This window comes from Ochotona princeps, chromosome 9 (assembly GCF_030435755.1).
Source record: "Ochotona princeps isolate mOchPri1 chromosome 9, mOchPri1.hap1, whole genome shotgun sequence".
Classification (NCBI taxonomy): Eukaryota; Metazoa; Chordata; class Mammalia; order Lagomorpha; family Ochotonidae; genus Ochotona; species Ochotona princeps.
The window spans coordinates 7160605-7177588 of record NC_080840.1 but is presented as its reverse complement, the minus strand read 5'-3'; the positions used below and the strand labels follow the sequence as shown (position 1 = coordinate 7177588).

Sequence of the window (16984 nt, the reverse complement as noted above, 5' to 3'; positions counted from 1 at the left end):
TTCCCTTTCAAACACAGCGTGAAGATCTCTGTGAGCCCACGGAACTCATCTATCTGCCCTGTAGGCATGAGCCTGTAGGAAGCACCCACAGATAAACACAAATTTTTACAGTTTGACTTCATAGATGACGGACAGCAATATTGAAGTTTATTTTCTTTCATTTAAGTGAAGCCAAGAGATGTGTTGCTGAGTAGTGGGGCAAGCCCATAATAACCAAGGAATCAAATTACTTTTGTCTTGCTGCCTCGTCATTCCTTGTATGCAATCTCATGGTCCAGAATGGCTGCCTAACACCTTCAACCAGAAAGAAGAAAGATAAGAGTCTTGTCTTGCTTCTCTTCCTTCATCACTATACTCTGAGTTACATACCTATGATACTTCTGCTTACACCTCACTGAAGGGAACTTAGTAAACGGTGCAGGGCAGGCTGAGGATTGCAGTCCTTTCCCCAGGGAATCAGGTGCCAGGTGAAAGGGTATCTGTTCCATGGGCAAGAATGCAAGAATGGAAACTGCGAGCCACACCAGAGTGTGTGTGTGTATTCACCTGTAAATCTGTATAAACAGAAATAAGAATGCCTTGATGTTACATGAGGAGATCTTCAACAACAGATTTGAGTGTAACGGTTTCCATACTAGCTTTTCTATTACACTGAGTTGTTAGCAATTCAGAATTTTTTTACACTTTATTATAATTATTATCATTTTATGATACAGTTCCATAGGCTCCTGGCGTTTCCCTTATCCCCTCCACAATTCTCTCCCCACCACCTAGTTCCTCTATATCATTACTAAAGTATAGTTCTTCATACACAGTCATATGTCCATCATTGCGGGATGGACAATGGCAGAGAGTTCAGCATCCTATTGTCAAGATATAGTAAAGAGTTTCATTGTAAGTTTATCTTTGTCTGGAAGTAGAAATCCATACTACATTGTATCCTCACATCTGGATGTTAGTCTCCATTTCACAGCTACTGTACATCCCCTTAAATGAAAAACCACAAAACAAAATCAACAATAGGAAGAAAAATAGAAATTTACAATGCCATGAAGTTAAGTGACATGTTACTAGATATGAAAGTCTCCATTATACAGCTGCTATACATCCCCTTAAATGAAAAGCCACAAAATAAAACCGGCATCAGGGAGAAAAAAGAAATTAGCAACACCAAGAAGTTAAATAACAAAATGAAGAAATGCTACTAGCTGAAGAAATGAAAATCAAGAACCTTCTTGCAGAAAATGATGCTACTGTATGATCTATGAGTCATTGAATGATTTCACCAGAAGAAAGTGTTTTGAAGAGATGAAACTAACAGAAAACAACAAAACCCATGTGATAGAGTTTCCACCAATTTTTGTTGGTCAAATGTGTCTCTTCTAGACAACAAATAGATGGGTTTTGTTTTTTAATCCAGTCTACTAAGCTATGACGTTTGATTGAACTTAAGCCATTTACACTCAGAGTTTAATATGTATGGGTGGTACTTTGGTCCTGTCATTTTAGGGATGGGTTGTTCATTGGTTTAGTCTTCTGTTGTCATTTTACTGGGATGTTCTTCCCATTTGCCTTTGGTTTTGCTGGGTGCTATTCCTCTTCTCTGTCAAGAGACCATCTTGAAGTATCATTTGTAGGGCAGGTTTGGAAGAGGCAAATTCTTTTAACTTTTCTTGACTGTGGAAGAATTTTATTTCATCTTCAAAGACGAAAGAAAGCTTTGCTGGATATGTTATCCTGGGCCAACAATTTGTTTCTTTTAGAATCTGGAATATTCTCTTCTTGCCTGTAGAGTTTCCTGTGAGAGATCTCATGTGAGCTTAATTGGCATTCCTTTATATGTCAATTGATTTTTTTCATGTGCACATTTAAGGATCTTTTCCTTATGTTCAATTGAAGAGAGCTTGATGATCATGTGTCTTGGTGAAGATCGTTTTTGATCAGGCCTGTTGGGAGTTCTGTGCCCTTCCTGGCTCTTGTTTCCCAAATCTTTCTCTAGATTAGGGAAATTTTCCTTTATTATTTTATTAAATACATTTGCAAACTCAGCTTCTCTTTCTGTACCTTCTGGGACTCCCATAACTCTTATATTTGGCCTCTTAATAGTGTCTTTCAATTCTTGACTACTTTTTTTGGCCTGATCCAGCTTTGCTTCCAGCTTTTTGTTTGCTTCGCCCTGATGACAGGAAATATCTTCCAATTCTGAGATTCTTTCTTCTGCTTGCTTCATTCTGTTTTGGAGACTCTCCATTGCACTTTTAATTTGCTCTACTGTGTTCTTAATTTCTGCTATATCAGCCTTGATTTGCTTTATTGCTTCCGTACATTCTTTGAACTCTTGTATGTGTTTCTCATTGTTGATCAGAAGCTTTAAAATGACTCTTATGGATTCTGTGTGCCCCATTTTCTCAATGTCTTCCTCAATTAACTCTGGGATTGGCATAGGGTTTGGCTCCTTTGAAAGGGAGTTTTCAGTAATATTCATTGTGCCTTTGTCTCTTCTTTTGCTCTTGGTCATTGCACTTCTGGTTAGCAGAGTCTTGTCCTTAGGGCAGGTTTCTAAGCTGTGTCACGCACAGGTCTACAATGAGATTTTGCTTATTGCTGTTGGTACACAACTTTTTGTTTGCAGCCACTTGTGCCACAACCTCCAGCGAGTTCCAGGTCTGGGTTCTTATGTTAGATTTCCACCGTGGTCTCTGTAGCCCCAGCTCGTGGTTCACTACTGTCCTCCTCCTGGTATACCGTGCTGAGGCTGCACTGTTGTCTCTGTAACCTTTCTCCCACTGCCGGTTGGAGCAGGTCCCAGGATTAGAGAGACACCAGGTGTCCTATATAGTTAGGTTGATGGTGGCTCTGATCTTGTTGGAACCTGTTGGCTGTTAGGTCTGGGTGCCACACGGACCTATTTTGACCCGTATGATGCCACAGTCGGTATTATTTTCCTGTGGGACCAGTGTGATTCACTGAACTCAGTGAGTTCTCGCGAGCTCAGCACATGTGCAGTTCACTGTTGTCCCCTGCAGTCGTAAAGCTATTGCCACAGTGTACAAAATGTCACCTCATGTACCACTACTAGAGTTCTTGATCTGCTGGCTGTCAGATCTGAGGGCTATCCAGATGTGTCTTGGGTGGAACCTGAGGAATCCTGCATTGCTGCAGTTCACTGAGTCAGAAATGAGTTCACTCCCAGCTCAGAGTATGCTCAGTCCTTTCCCTTGCCTTTGCCTCCTTACACAAAATGGTGCCCAGTTTGGCTCTAGGGGGCTGACTGGGCTGTGAAATCTGCCCTGTTCTAGCACTGTCTGTCTGGGATCTGCTGCTCTGTCTCTGCTCCTGGTCAAATCAAACGGGCCAGCAGGACGGACGGTTTTTTGTCTTGGTTCACCTCCCAAACTCCCAGTGAAAGTCCCTTCCCACCTGTTGCTGGTGGAGTTCTGGCTGCTGGTGGAGTTCAGATCTCCATTAGCTGAATGCAGCTGGTGTATCAGTCACTGCAACACCACACCATTGTGTCGGCTGCTTTCCTGTGCCTGTCAGTCTCCAGGTACCCCTCTGCTGCTGTTCCGTCCTTTCTTATTTCCTGGAATATGTCCTCTCTGCTTCATCCTGATTAAATGTTTTTCCGTTCGTTTAAATGTGTCATTACCCTATTCTGCCATCTTGATTCTCTCGCTATTCAGCAATTTAATTGTCCTTAAGCCACCTTTAAGCATCGACTAATATGTTCTTCCTGACATTCCACTGCCTGTAATTACCACTCTTGGGCTCTTGGAGTTTTGCTACAGGATCAAAATGATTAGCTTGTACATCAGGGTATTTGAATTCTTGCTCAACTTGGCCACTGGTCACCATGGACATCTTGTTGACAAGCCACCTGCTTACTGAAATCCAACTCCCTCTTAGGCTCTGAGGAACTAAGTGCAGAGAAGGTTAAAGGAGCACATTATTTGGAGTCAGGTACTCATGGATTCAGGTCTTGCCTCTACCTTTGCCACATACCATAGTTACGACAATTAAACTCTAGAAGATGATATCCACTGATATGAGTCCCAGGATTTTGATAATGCTTGTTAAATGTTAGCACCAAGTGCTGTGAAGTTTTCTTTGTTTTTTCTTCCTAAACTACTGCTTTTTGTTATTTATTTTAGTTTAAAAGCACAGCCAAATTTCCCATCTACTGCTTTACTCCCTCAATTGCCTGCAAGGGCTGTGACTGAGTCACTTTGAAGCAAGGAACTGGGGACCTGGTCTCACATTTCTGGTAGGGCACAACTACTTGGGCCCTTATTGGGTGCATTATTTGTTGGAATTTGGAAATTGGAATTGGAAGCAGAGCAAACACTCAAACTCAGATGCTGTATTAGAGAATACAGGTGTCCCAAGTGATGTCTTAGCCACTATGCCAAGTGTCCACTCCACCACACAACTCAAACTAATAGAAATGCTGTCATTTTTCTCATGTCAGATGATACAACAAGGTTTAAATGGAGGAACATGCCACACAAACATGTGCCCACCCAATCATCACTCATATGAACCACAAAAGGATCACCAATACAAATTTTCAAACTCCTCGTGTGTCTAGACTCTCAATGACAATGACAGCAACAACCATGAGCACGTAACATTGGATAGCAGTGAGGTTCACCAGAAGGCTCGGCATATTTCATAATCAGACAATGTGAGGTCCACAAATCTGTAAAACACACTTGTATATTTCATTTAATTTGTAAATATGAAATATCCCAATCCAGGGTATTGGAAGAAGAGTGGAGAACAGTTGCAAAGTTATTGTGGCTTAGTGGGTAAAATTGCCTCTGGCAACACTGCATCCCACATGGGCTACTGCTTATGCCCCAACTGCTCCACTTCCAACGCAGCTTTCTGCTAATGGCCTGGGAAAAGAAGGCAAGGATAGCCAGTGTTTAATCCCCAGGCAACCCCATGGGAGACCTAGGTGAAGCTCCTGATTCCTAACATTGGCCTTGCCCAGCCCTGGCCATTGTGGCCATTTGGGATAGAGAATAGTGGATTGAAGATCTCTCTCTCTCCATACATATATGTATACATATTTCTCTCTGTAACTTTGATTCTTTAATCAATAAACAACCTTTTTATTTTTTTTTTAATTATTTATTATTTAACTTCAGTAATTACATTGTATTATGTGACACAGTTACATAGATACTTGGGTTCTCCCCACCCCTCCCCAAACCCTCCCACCATGGTGGATTCCTCCACCTTGTTGCATAACCACAGCTCAAGTTCAGTTGAGATTTCCCCATTGCAAGCGTATACCAAACATAGAGTCCAGCATCTTATTGTCCCGTCAAGTTCAACGGCTTCTTAGGTATACCCTCTCTGGTCTGATGACAGAGCCAGCAGAGTATCATCCCAGTCAATTGAAAGCTCCAACATACCATCAGCAAAAATTTACATCATTATGGAATTAATTGACATAGTAATGAGTAACCAATATGTTAAAAGTAAATGCGGGTTCCCAGCCACCTTCTGTGACCACCTCACCTATACTTCAATTTTAGTTTATACACAACATATAACATTCAAAACATAACATGTTATACATAACATCATATCATCTTAAATTAAGGCAAACATGTGGTATTTAACCTTTTGGGATTGGCTCATTTCCCTTAGCATTATGGTTTCCAGTTTGGCCCATTTGGCCACAAAGAACTGCAGTTTGTTTTTTTTAATAGCTGAGTAGTTCCATGGAGTAGATGAACCATAGCTTTCTGATCCAATCCTCTGTTGATGGGCATTTTGGTTGTTTCCATGTTTTTGCAATTACTGATTGTGCTGCTATGAACATAGGAGTACATGTTGGTTTCTCATAGAACAAGTGTTCTGGATATATTCCTAGGAGTGCTATTGCTGGATCATACGGTATGTTGAATTTGAGTTGTTTGAATATTCTCCATACTGATTTCCATAGAGGCTGTACCAGCCTGCAGCCCCACCAGCAGTGGAGTAGGGTTCCCTTTTCCCCGCAACCTCGCCAACAAGTGTCGTTGGTGCTTTTATTCATGTGGGCCAGTCTTACTGGCGTTAGGTGGTACCTCATTGATGTTTTAATTTGGATTTCCCTTATTGCCAGGGAACTTGAGCATTTTTTCATATGTTTATTTGCCATTTGGGTTTGTTCCTTTGTGAAGTGTCTGCCCATTTCCCGTGCCCATTTCTTGAGTGGCTTGCTTGTTTTGACATTTTGGTTGTTTTGTAGCTCTTTGTATATTCTGGATATTAGCCCTCTATCACCTATGTCGTGTGCGAAGATCTTCTCCCATTCTGTGGGTTGCCTTTTTACTTTGTTGATTGTTTCTCTAGCTGTACAGAAGCTTCTTAGTTTGATGAGGTCCCAATTGTTTATTTTGGTCTTGATTTCTACTGCATCTGGAGTCTTTTTTAGGAAGTGAGGGCCTACCCCTAAGTGTTCCAGTGTGTTTCCAACATCTTCTTCCAAAAGTTTGAAGGTTTCTGGATGTAGGTTTAGATCTGTTATCCATTTAGATCTGATCTTAGTGTATGGTGAGAGATGTGGATCTATTTTTTTGTTTCTGCAGGCTATCAACCAGTTGTCCCAACAGCATTTATTGAACAGACCTTCCCATTTGCCTGGGTTGTCGTTTGTCTTTTTGTCAAAGATTATTTGGCTGTATCTGTGTGGGTTTCCTTCTGGTGTTTCTATTCTGCTCCATTGATCTTCCTCTCTATCTTTGTGCCAGTACCAGGCTGTTTTGATAACCACTGCCCTATAGTATGTCCAGAGGTCCGGAACTGTGATTCCCCCTGCTAACTTCCTGTTCTTCAGGATAGTTCTAGCTATCCGTGTCCACTTTCTCCACTACTATTCAACATAGTCCTAGAGGTACTCGCTGAGGCCATAAGACAAGAAAAAGAAATCAGAGGAATCCAAATGGGAAACGAAGAAGTCAAGCTCTCACTATACGCAGATGATATGATTCTTTATGTAGAAGAGCCAAGAGACTCAATACAGAGACTGCTAGAACTTGTACGAGAGTTTGGTAGAGTGGCAGGGTACAAAATTAATGAACAAAAATCAACAGCCATAGTGTATGCAAACAGCCCCAAGATGGAAAAAGACTTAACCAGCAAGATACCATTCAAAATAACAGAGAAAAGTATGAAATATCTGGGAATAAATCTAACCAAAAATGTAGAAGACTTATTTGAAGAAAACTACAAACTGCTTAAAAAAGAAATTGAACAAGACCTCAAAAGATGGAGTAACATCCCATGCTCCTGGATAGGTAAAATCAATATCATTAAAATGTCTATACTGCCAAAAGCAATATATACATTCAACGCAATCCCAATCAAATTGCCCAAAACATTCTTCATGGAACTGGAAACAATGATCCAAAGGTTCATCTGGAAGAACAACCTTTTTATTTAAAAAGGAAGATACTGTGGAGGACAATAAGGAGGAAGAGATCCTCTTGGAGACTCAGTCGTGAATGAGGAATGCAGTTGGTGCTGACTACGTGTTCATTTTTCCCGCAGGAATATCTTTGGCATTGGTCGTTGGGATGGGGAATGCCTTTTGAGGCTGCACCCCCATGTGGTCTGCTGTTAGGATCACTCTGCAAAATGAGACCTAAGAAAGTGAAAAGGCAATAAGAAAAATGTGTGCACTGGGCAGAGACAAGCAGTAAGACTCCCGTTCAGCTTGGAGAGCAGGAGTCCAGCCAGGAGTTGGGCATTTGGGCTGGGGAACGGGCGGGTCACAGGATAGGAAGCCCTGGAAGCACCTCAGCTTGAGGGACACAGGCTGGGCTTTCTTGCTCCCACTTTGCCTTTTCCTGCGCTGCTCCTCCTGTGTGCTTCCTGCCCCCAGGGACTTCGGATCTGCTACTTTAACAGTTGTGTAGCCCAGATGCATACACTTAGCACCCGAGCTTCTCACACTGGCTTCACACCTGCAGCATCCCCTCCTGTGTTGTTTTGGGGAGGATTTCCACCTGGATGTCCCCCAAGAGTAACACACTCACATCCAACCTCCTCGTCAACCTATCCCCTCCTGCTTGCTGCTGGTGCAATATGTGGTTGTTCTCCTGTGCTTCTTTCTCCCTTCCAGTCTCATCTCCTAGGTTTGTGTGGGTGTGACTTTCAGGCGCTGAGTTCTAACTCAGGATTGACTCAACAGTGAGAGCCAGACAAGAACACAGCAACTGGGGGGTGGGGGGCTGTAACTTTGCTGGGGACCCACAGAATTACTTGTGTGTCATGAGAGTTTTGTGGAGCTTGTGACAGTGACTGCAGTGGTGATCAAATCAGCGTGTGGCAACTCCTGCTCCCCACACTCCAGTGTCCGTCATCTCTGTGGCATCTTCCCTGACGTGCTGGACCTGTGGCCAGTGTGTCAGCCTTGGTTCTCCGGACAAGGTTGTCACCTGCAGGATGACAGAGCCTTGACACAGCTGGAATGTGGGCACGTCCATATCCAAAGTCAGGACCCTCATGAGCACAGCTCTGCTGGCTGCCCACATCAGCCGGTTACACGTGAAAGTAAAAGAAGCAGGGGCGGGGGAGAGAGGGAAACAAGTACTGATACTTTGAGTCCCTCAGATTTGGGTGTTTCATTGTGTGTGTTCATCCCAAAGGCTTTGGAGGCCAAGCTCGTAACGCCATTATGTAACAGGTCCAGAAAAGTTAGGAATCTGTGTGCAGTCATCAGCCCAGGCCTGCTTGATCTAAATCCGTGCTCTTATACCCCTTCCTCTGGGCATCAGACAGGCGCATCTGCCACAGTGTAGTTCTGAGTAGGAGCTGGGTTTCCCCCATGGCCCCCATCCCCAGTGTTTCTGCATCTGTTCGAAGTGTTCGGAGTCCCTGTGTCCCCTACATCTCTCTAACAAGTGGTCAGCTCAGGGTTCTGATAGGTATGTGATGTTTTTATATGGACAGACCTCTGAGTCCTTAGTGTGCAAGGGTTGTCCTGGAATTTCTACCAGTGCCTGCATAGCTGAGGGCTGGGTTTCAATGGGTATCATACACAAGGCCAGCTAAAAGAGCAGAATGCATGCTTTTAGTAATCTGAGTTTTGAAAAGGAGACAGAGAGAGAAAGGAACAGAAAGAAGTTCCTGAGTTCAGGACTCCATTAAGGAGCTCCCTGTTTGTCACCTAGGTTTTTGCCCTCAGGGGTAAAGTGAGGATGCTCGAGTAATTTTCAGGCTGATGAAAGGCCGTGAAGGAGAAGCCAAGTAAAGGAAATGGTGGGGGCTCTGAAGGCCCAGTGATAATCCCCTTCTGGCCTCTGGAGCTAGGCACTGACCAATGCCCCATTCCGCCCCAGCGAATGGACTGGGAGTGGTGCTGCTGTCCTGTTCGACTGCCTCCAGTGCAGCTGAGATCCAGCACTCCAGGGGCTGCCTCAGTGGGTCCCATCTGCAGACTGTTGCCGAATTTCAGGTCCAATGGTTACTGGTGGCACTGGGGTACGCAGCTTCTGTTTCATACTATCAGTTCCCCCTGGTCAGGGAGAGATAACAGGATGTGGTTAGGAAAACTGTCTACGTGGGGGTTAGATTTTCAATCAGTTTAGAAGTGAGCGGCCCTCGGTCTTCCCCACGCCCAGGGGCAATGATCTCTCTGGCTCGCAACCCTCCGGTCGCAGCCATGAGGGCAAACCGGGAGCTGGACTAAACTAGCTCTGTTCTGCTGCCACGGCGGCAGGACCAATCAGGGCGGATTCCATTCTTAGGGCTGGGACGGACTGAACCACTGTGCAGGTTGGCAGATGCGCGGTGGCGTCTTGGCTAAGCGGGATCCGGCTAAGGGCTCTAGCCCTTAGTTTTGGGCAGCCAGTGCACCATGTGGTGCCAGGCTCTGGCTGCTGGCCGCCCAGCGGCGAGCTCTGGGTCTTTTTAAATTGTAAAAGCTGCTCAGGGACACTCATGAATTAGACCAACTTTTGTATAGGTGAACCATGAATTCAAGGCGATTGCCAGTGATAGGGGCATGTAACTTTGTGCTTACACCGGCAGGTCTACTTTAGTCCGGGATGCTGGGCCACAGTATCTTGGGCAGAGGCCAGGACACGTGTGGGAATGAGATAAGCTGAGTCAGAGCAGCCACTGTCAGACGCAGGATCTGCAGTTAGGAACAGGCCAATCTGGGGAGCTAAATGGGATGAGGTTCCCACTAAGGAGCAAGTGTGCTGGAATGGGGGCTGCATTCTGGCTAGGCAACAGTTGTACTCTCCCGTGGCACTAGTGTGGCTGGGATTGGTTGCGCCAGGCCGGGCCAAACACCAATACCAACTGGTGTCCTGGGGAACCAGGGTAGACGTGGGCCTGACTAGGCCAGGTCTCAATCCCCTACTGAGCCATCTGTGAGCTATATGAGGGCATGGACAAGCCATGGCCAGGCCGATACATCCAACAAGAACCAGAACGGGGTGAAAGCCAGCCAGATAAACCACTGTCCCTGCTAGGACAGAAGGTGAACTGAGTAGGGCTGGCTCATGGACCCCCTGGTTTGTGCAAAATAAGCACAAGAAGTATGATAGGAAACTGCCCAGAATAGGCCATGGAAAGTTTCCCACCGACATACATTTTACATGGGTCAGGGGTGGACCAGGCTGAAACGGTACATGTCATCCACTGGCAAACCCAGGCGCCAGAACGGGGTGTGGGTCGGGCCGGGTTTGGTCGCGACAAGAACTAGTACACAAGACAGAAAGCCAAGGTGAGGTTACCTGTACTAGATTTGAATGCAGCACCCAACCAGCACACGTGAGAACCAGGAAGGGAGAGGGCAGAGCCAGAGGGGGGATTGAAGGGCTGGTCCCCTCGCCGGACAGCCACTCCCACTAGATAGCATGGGCAGGGATGGGACAGACCAGACTAAGGAAGTAGTGGGTTCCACCCTCTTGGGTCACTACTCCCGCGGGAGGACATCAGAACTAGGACGAAGGCTGGGATGGCTAGATGGAGAGATACTCAGCAACATCCGTGAGGGCTAGATGGTTGAGTTGGTTAGAAGGAACCAAGCTTTAATACCCATTCCATTGATAGGTATAGGAGCCAAATGGGAGGTGGAACAGACTGGACTAGTCGGCTATGCACATTGGCAGGCCAGGGTGGGAGGCGTGGCTGGAGCGGGTTATTGTGGGTCGCCCCCACTGGGCTACAGCTCCCATCAGTTGATAAAAGGGCCGAGTACGTGCTGGGCAGAACCAGGTTGGACTACAACACCCATTGGTTCCAGTGCAAGTCGGGACTGAGAGCAGAACCAACCCAGCAACTGCAACCACCAGCTGATCATGGAGATGGACTGTGCCGGGCCCTGTGCTTACTAGAACATAAGGGAATCTGATCTGGGAATACCTCAAAGTTTCTTTGAAGATCTCCCCAATTGAACTGTTGGACTCAGAACTCTAACCAAGAAAAGACAGAAGACAGAACAGGTCAATCATTCATCTCAGCTATATGATGGCAGCGAAATACTGGGCAAATGAAGACCCTATCATGGACTGTGTCAATCAGTGGACGACCTCATTGAGAAAAACTGGCAGCGATTCATAACTGAAGAACTATTAAAACCACTTGAGCAAATATCTCAGAGCATGCCCCACATCCAGGACTTTGGGTGGGCGGGAAATCGGGTGGGGCTTCTCCCTCAATATCCCCCTTTACCTCAGATACATGATGGAAACAATATGGACATAACAGTATTACCCACTTCCCTATACCCCCTGAACCTTTTTTTTAACCGTAATTAACTATGTAAAGATTGTCAACAACAATACAATAAAATATATTAAAAAAAAAAAGAGAGAGAAGTGAGCTGCCCGGGGAAGGACCCTCTTTGGGTTCCATCCTCACATCTTACCACCCTCCCATAGCGCAGCCCAGCAGGGCACGTAGAACTTGGGTTTCCAAACAAACGGGTTTGACCTCAAGCTGCTGCTAATTCTGTAACCGCAGATAATTCAGTCGACTTTCTTCACCTTACTATCCCAGTCAACAAAATGGGTAGAATCCTGGACTATTCCAAATCTCAGAAGTGACACTGAAATTGCTGACAGTGCTATAATACTGTCTATTTGCCAGACACCATCCTAACCTTGGCACAAAATCCTTTCTCTCTGATAACTGCTGTAGGGGGTGGCTCTGTCTTTTTCTGTGGTAGGTGTAAGATGGAAGCCTGCGAGGGACTAAGATGAAACTGAGTCACAGGGAGGCTGAGCCGCTCACTAGAGCCCCAGTGAGTGGAGCCCAGGAACTTGGAGCCTGAAATCCGAGTCATGATTTTGTGCCCTACACTCCTGGTCTGTCCATGTCTACTGTGCCATCCTGTGACCCTGTTCTGCACAGTGACCTGTGAGGAAACTGACACCTGCCGGGCTCACAGGGATGGAAATGACTGGGAGGAGCCCAGCTCTTCCTAAAGCAGTTTTCTCTCTCTAACTCTGCTATTGCCCCACATGTCACCTGCCACTGTTGTCCTCCACTTACTGGGGAATGGAGAGAATAACGAACTCACAAAGTCAGATGGTGGTAACGTCACAGGCAACGCCCAGTCCTTGGACCTTGACCTAGGATGGGGTAGGGAGCAGATGGCGTGATCCAAAGGACAGTGCTGTGGGCGCGAAAAGTATACACCACCGAAGAGTGGGGACCAGAGGCAGTTTCCCACATGTGTAGCAGGAACCCATTTATTTGAGTCATCACCATTGCCTCATAGGGTCTGCGTTAGCAAGAATCTGGAATTGAGAACCAGAGACTGGACTCAAACCCAGGCCCTGGGAAATGAGACACGGGTCTGTTCACTAGGCTGAACACATTTGCCTTGGTGGTATTTACTCACCCAGAGATATTTGCATGTAAATCCAAGGAAACACTCCTTCCGAGAATGACTTTTAATAATAGCGGTGATTCTGTAACTAAAAACACACCTGTGGCTCAATGAATCCTACAGAGAGCATCCCAAACCCACTGGAGTGGGCAAGCAAAGCCTGTGGTGGGGCGAAGCAGCTATGAGAAGAAAGGATCTGGAGGTTAATTTTGATGGTGAGCAGATGGAACCTCATACACACACACACACACACACACACACACACACAGGTGTGGTGGCTACCCAGCAGGTGCTAACACACAATACACATTCTGGCTGTTGAGGTGTGGCCCAAAACCACCTTGAACACAGCTTCCAGTCCCAACAGACCTGATGCAAGGGAGAATATCAATCTTGCCTTCCCTCCCAGCTACCCCTCCACAGCCTTTTCCTGTCCCTCCAGTCCCACTCTTCACTGTGGTCATCACAGGCTCTGCTCCTTCTCCTGCCTCATTTGCAGTCCTTTTTTCCACCATGAGCCCTGGTGTATTCATACAACAGATGTTGTTATTCGTATCCTATCAGCAGTTGTAAATGTGGATCCCAGACATTTCATTCAAGCCCAGGTTATCATGGCAAGGGTGGCGTGGGTGCTTCCTGAGAAGCTGGAATAACTCTAGAAGCCTCAAATATTCATAGACCTGGCTACTTGTCTCACCTCTAAAATCAGCTGTTACGTGTGAAAGAAGTTAGCTAGCTGATTTTGCAGCTGAGGCCTGAGATGTTCCCTTAGTCTGTCAATCAACAGATAATTTTAGTAGACACAGTAACAACATTTAAATAAAAACTTGGGGGTAGTTATTGGATAAATAAGAAACAACAAGTGTAGAAAAGTTTCTTTTTTTAATTTTCTGGGAATCTCTTTTCCAAAACATTTTAAGGAATATTTCTTCACATAGAGATAGCCTTAATATTTAATATTCTGAGTTTTCTCTTGACTCCTTACATGCATTTACTTAAGATTTATTTATTATTATTTATTTGAAAGGCAGAGAGATAGAGGACACACAGAGAGAGATACACCATGTACATAGTTCTTTTACTCCTCTAATGGCTCCAACAGCTTGTTCTGGGCCAGGCTGAAGCCAGCAGAGTCAGGGTTCCACGTAGTCGAGCTGCCTTCCCAATCCATTACCAGGAAGTGGATTAGAACTGAAGCAGTCCAGACTCTAATCAGCACTTTGATATGGGATACCAGTATCATAAGAGGCAGTTCAACCCACTGCACTACAGTGCTGGCCCTTCCTGTTCATATTTGTATAGACTAAATGTAGAGGCAGTAAAACATAGCTAATAAGATGCCTGGCATATTAGAGAGAACCATCAACCCTTCGTTCACCTATTTAATTCCACGTCATTCATCCACTGAATAAGTGCTTATTGAACACCCAAATATGTACAATACCCTGGGCTAAGCCTTTAGGCTAATGCAGAGGCAAGAAAAAAATAATACAATATTCCATCTTTGTAAAGCTACCATCCAGGGAAAGGTAGAGATGAAGACCTGCCCACAACCATCTAAGATGGAAAGGTGCCTCCAGAGAGGCACCTAGAGCAACGTGACAGTCGACAGTTCAGACAAGTGGAAAAACTCACTTCATCCTTTTGGATGTCTTGCCATAACCCCCTTTGTTCCAACATGGAACAAGAAGTTCCATGTTTGCTCCATGGAACAAGTCAAAAGACAGTGCCTGAAAAGGGAAAGCCTCAGACAACTTTTACTATCTTGGCTACTTAGCTTGCTCCAGCTCAGACCCGTGAGCTAACTGCTCACCACTCCCTGACGTGGCAGGAATGGTCTTCTCCAGTCCCTCCAGTCCCCGGCTCGAATGCAGGTCTGAGGGTTTTTCAGTGAGACACCCTCCTGTGTCATGCTTTTAGCAAGAGCTTCTTGGGACCCTCGTTGCTTCTCATAATAGAAGATTCTCCAATTCATAAAATGCTGCCGGGGAATGTGACCATTTATTTCATTCACAGCGATCATCCACATCCTATTGGTGATATGGTAGATGTAATACAAAAAGACTAGGGACCCTCAGTCAGGTTACAATGGCTTGAGTATACTGATAGAGGTGCATTCTCCTGCAATCCCAATTTTAACAACCTGCCAAGGCTTCTGATAGTCCCTGTGACCTTGTGATCCTGGCTGAAAAGAGAGAAACAATGCTTTGTGCTGAGAAGAGATTGAGATGCTAGAATTGCCATGGCAGATGGCTGAGCGAGGGATGAACAGTCTCGGAAAAGTGGGTGTGCTAAAACTCATTGACCATGTCTGCATTGGAGAAGACTCTCCAGATGACTCAGGGGAAAAATATGTCTTCCAAGGGCAAGAGGACTACTCTCTTGAGAGGCCACCGGCACTGCAAACCATGGTGCATCTCCTCTGCTGACCAAGGCTGATGTTGGAAGCACTTAGAGAACTCAGGCATCTAGCACAGCAGTTGGGATGTTGGTTGGGATGGCCAAATTCAGTAAAATGGCCAGAGTGCTTGGATTCAAGTCCCCATGCCATGTTAAGTCCAAATGCTTGCTAATGCATACATTAGAGGCAGGGAATGCTGGATCAAGTGTTTGTATCCCTGCCATTGATGTGGGAGAGAGACCTGGATGAAGTTCCCAGCTCCCAGGCATGTGGAGAGCGAAGTAACAGATGGTCTCTTTCCCTCTCTCAAAACACATTAAATAAAAACTAGAATGATAAAGGATTTGGGATGATAAGACCCTAAAAAAATACAGGGGCTTCAGGTGGTAGCACTGAGCTGCCAGAAAGGTGGGGGCTGCCGGTACTGTTCACTTTCAGGCAGCAGACCTGACATACCTATGAAGATGCTCAGGATAATATGATCTCCCAAGGGGAAAAGCAGATCGAGAACAAAATTAGTAGTGCCTGGCTTATATGAGTAGCTGAGGGTGAGTACTTCATCCACATCTCCCTCATTTAAGATTCCCTCAGGAAAAGAAGCCCACAAGAACCCTGGAGCACTGAATTCAAGGATGCATATGGATAGCTGGATCAGAGCAGGACACGAGGTGCCCTGTGATGGGCGTGTAGATGGGAAGCCCACAGACCGTATCCAGCAAGCCTTTATTGCCTGCTTCTGGAGTGTGTTCAGCACACTGCCTCCAGTGGTTTGCCACTGCATGGCTTGACTGAGAGACCACAGCCAAAGCGCCCGATGAGATGGTAACTATCCCACCACGGCCAGCCCCAGGGCTCCTCTGCAGCTACCCACACCTTTTGCATAGTTCGTCTGACAGCCCTTCTTGGATTGGTCCTAATTTGACAGTCCTTGACTAAGTGATGCCATGGGAGATGCCCATCAATGGGTGGTTTGGGGCTGCAGATGCAAAGACCTGGCACTTTGAAACAGGTCAGTGCTATAACCAATAAAATCAAGGTTATGGACACAACCTAACTGTGGTGATAGGTGCTGTCCTCTGAGTTTTCTGAAGGAATTTTTGTGCATTCTTGTCAGCTCCTACACGGGGCGTTGTGCTCTCACTCGAAGCAGCCAACCCAGAGTCACCTGCTGAATGTGGCGTGGACTGTCCGCCATCAATCAGCCTGGAGCCGATCTCAGCACCACAGATCTCACCAGGCTCAAGAAAGCATTTGTTCTCTGGGGGCTTTGAAAAATATTGACAGTTCTTGAAAGAGATTCAATGCTAATTTGGGGACTTTCTTTTTTTCTTTTCCATGGTGACAGCTTTCCTGACAGCATGAGGCTAAGCATTTCTGCTGTTTAAGCTTCATTTTTTTTTAAAAAGATGGTGATGATCTCATCCCTGTAGCTCTGTCTGGGAAGGCATGAGTGGCAGGAGCACCCACATGCCAGGCTGTGTAATGAGCTCTCCAGAGGACGACGGCTCGTCAGGCTGCCAGCGCTGCTCTGGTCCTGGGCCCGAGCTCCTTCTGTGAAACCATGGCATCTGCATTCTTGCCCATGAGTCACCTTTGCTTCTACAATGGCACAGCTGGCATTTTCCTTTCCAGCTGGCCTTTGGAAGCTCCTCTGCAGAGATGATATTTGCAGCAGATGCGTTCTCCTCAAGGCACACTAGAAGGGCCATTCCTCAAATGTGCCATTTACCATCCTC

The 16984-nt window shown here is 45.8% G+C and overlaps 1 protein-coding gene and 1 non-coding gene across 2 annotated transcripts in view; both read right to left on the bottom strand.

Moving 5' to 3' along the window:
• Window positions 1–942: 942 nt before the first annotated feature.
• Window positions 943–16984, bottom strand: part of TMEM71 (transmembrane protein 71) — a 192513-nt gene continuing 176471 nt past the window's right edge. The window contains exon 11 of the mRNA XM_058668472.1: window positions 943–987. The gene's annotated coding sequence lies outside the window, so the exon portion shown is untranslated. The remainder of the gene's footprint in view (window positions 988–16984) is intronic.
• LOC118757564 (small nucleolar RNA U13) lies at window positions 4449–4552 on the bottom strand. Its single transcript, XR_004995269.2, has one exon. It is a non-coding gene; the product is annotated as a small nucleolar RNA U13 (small nucleolar RNA).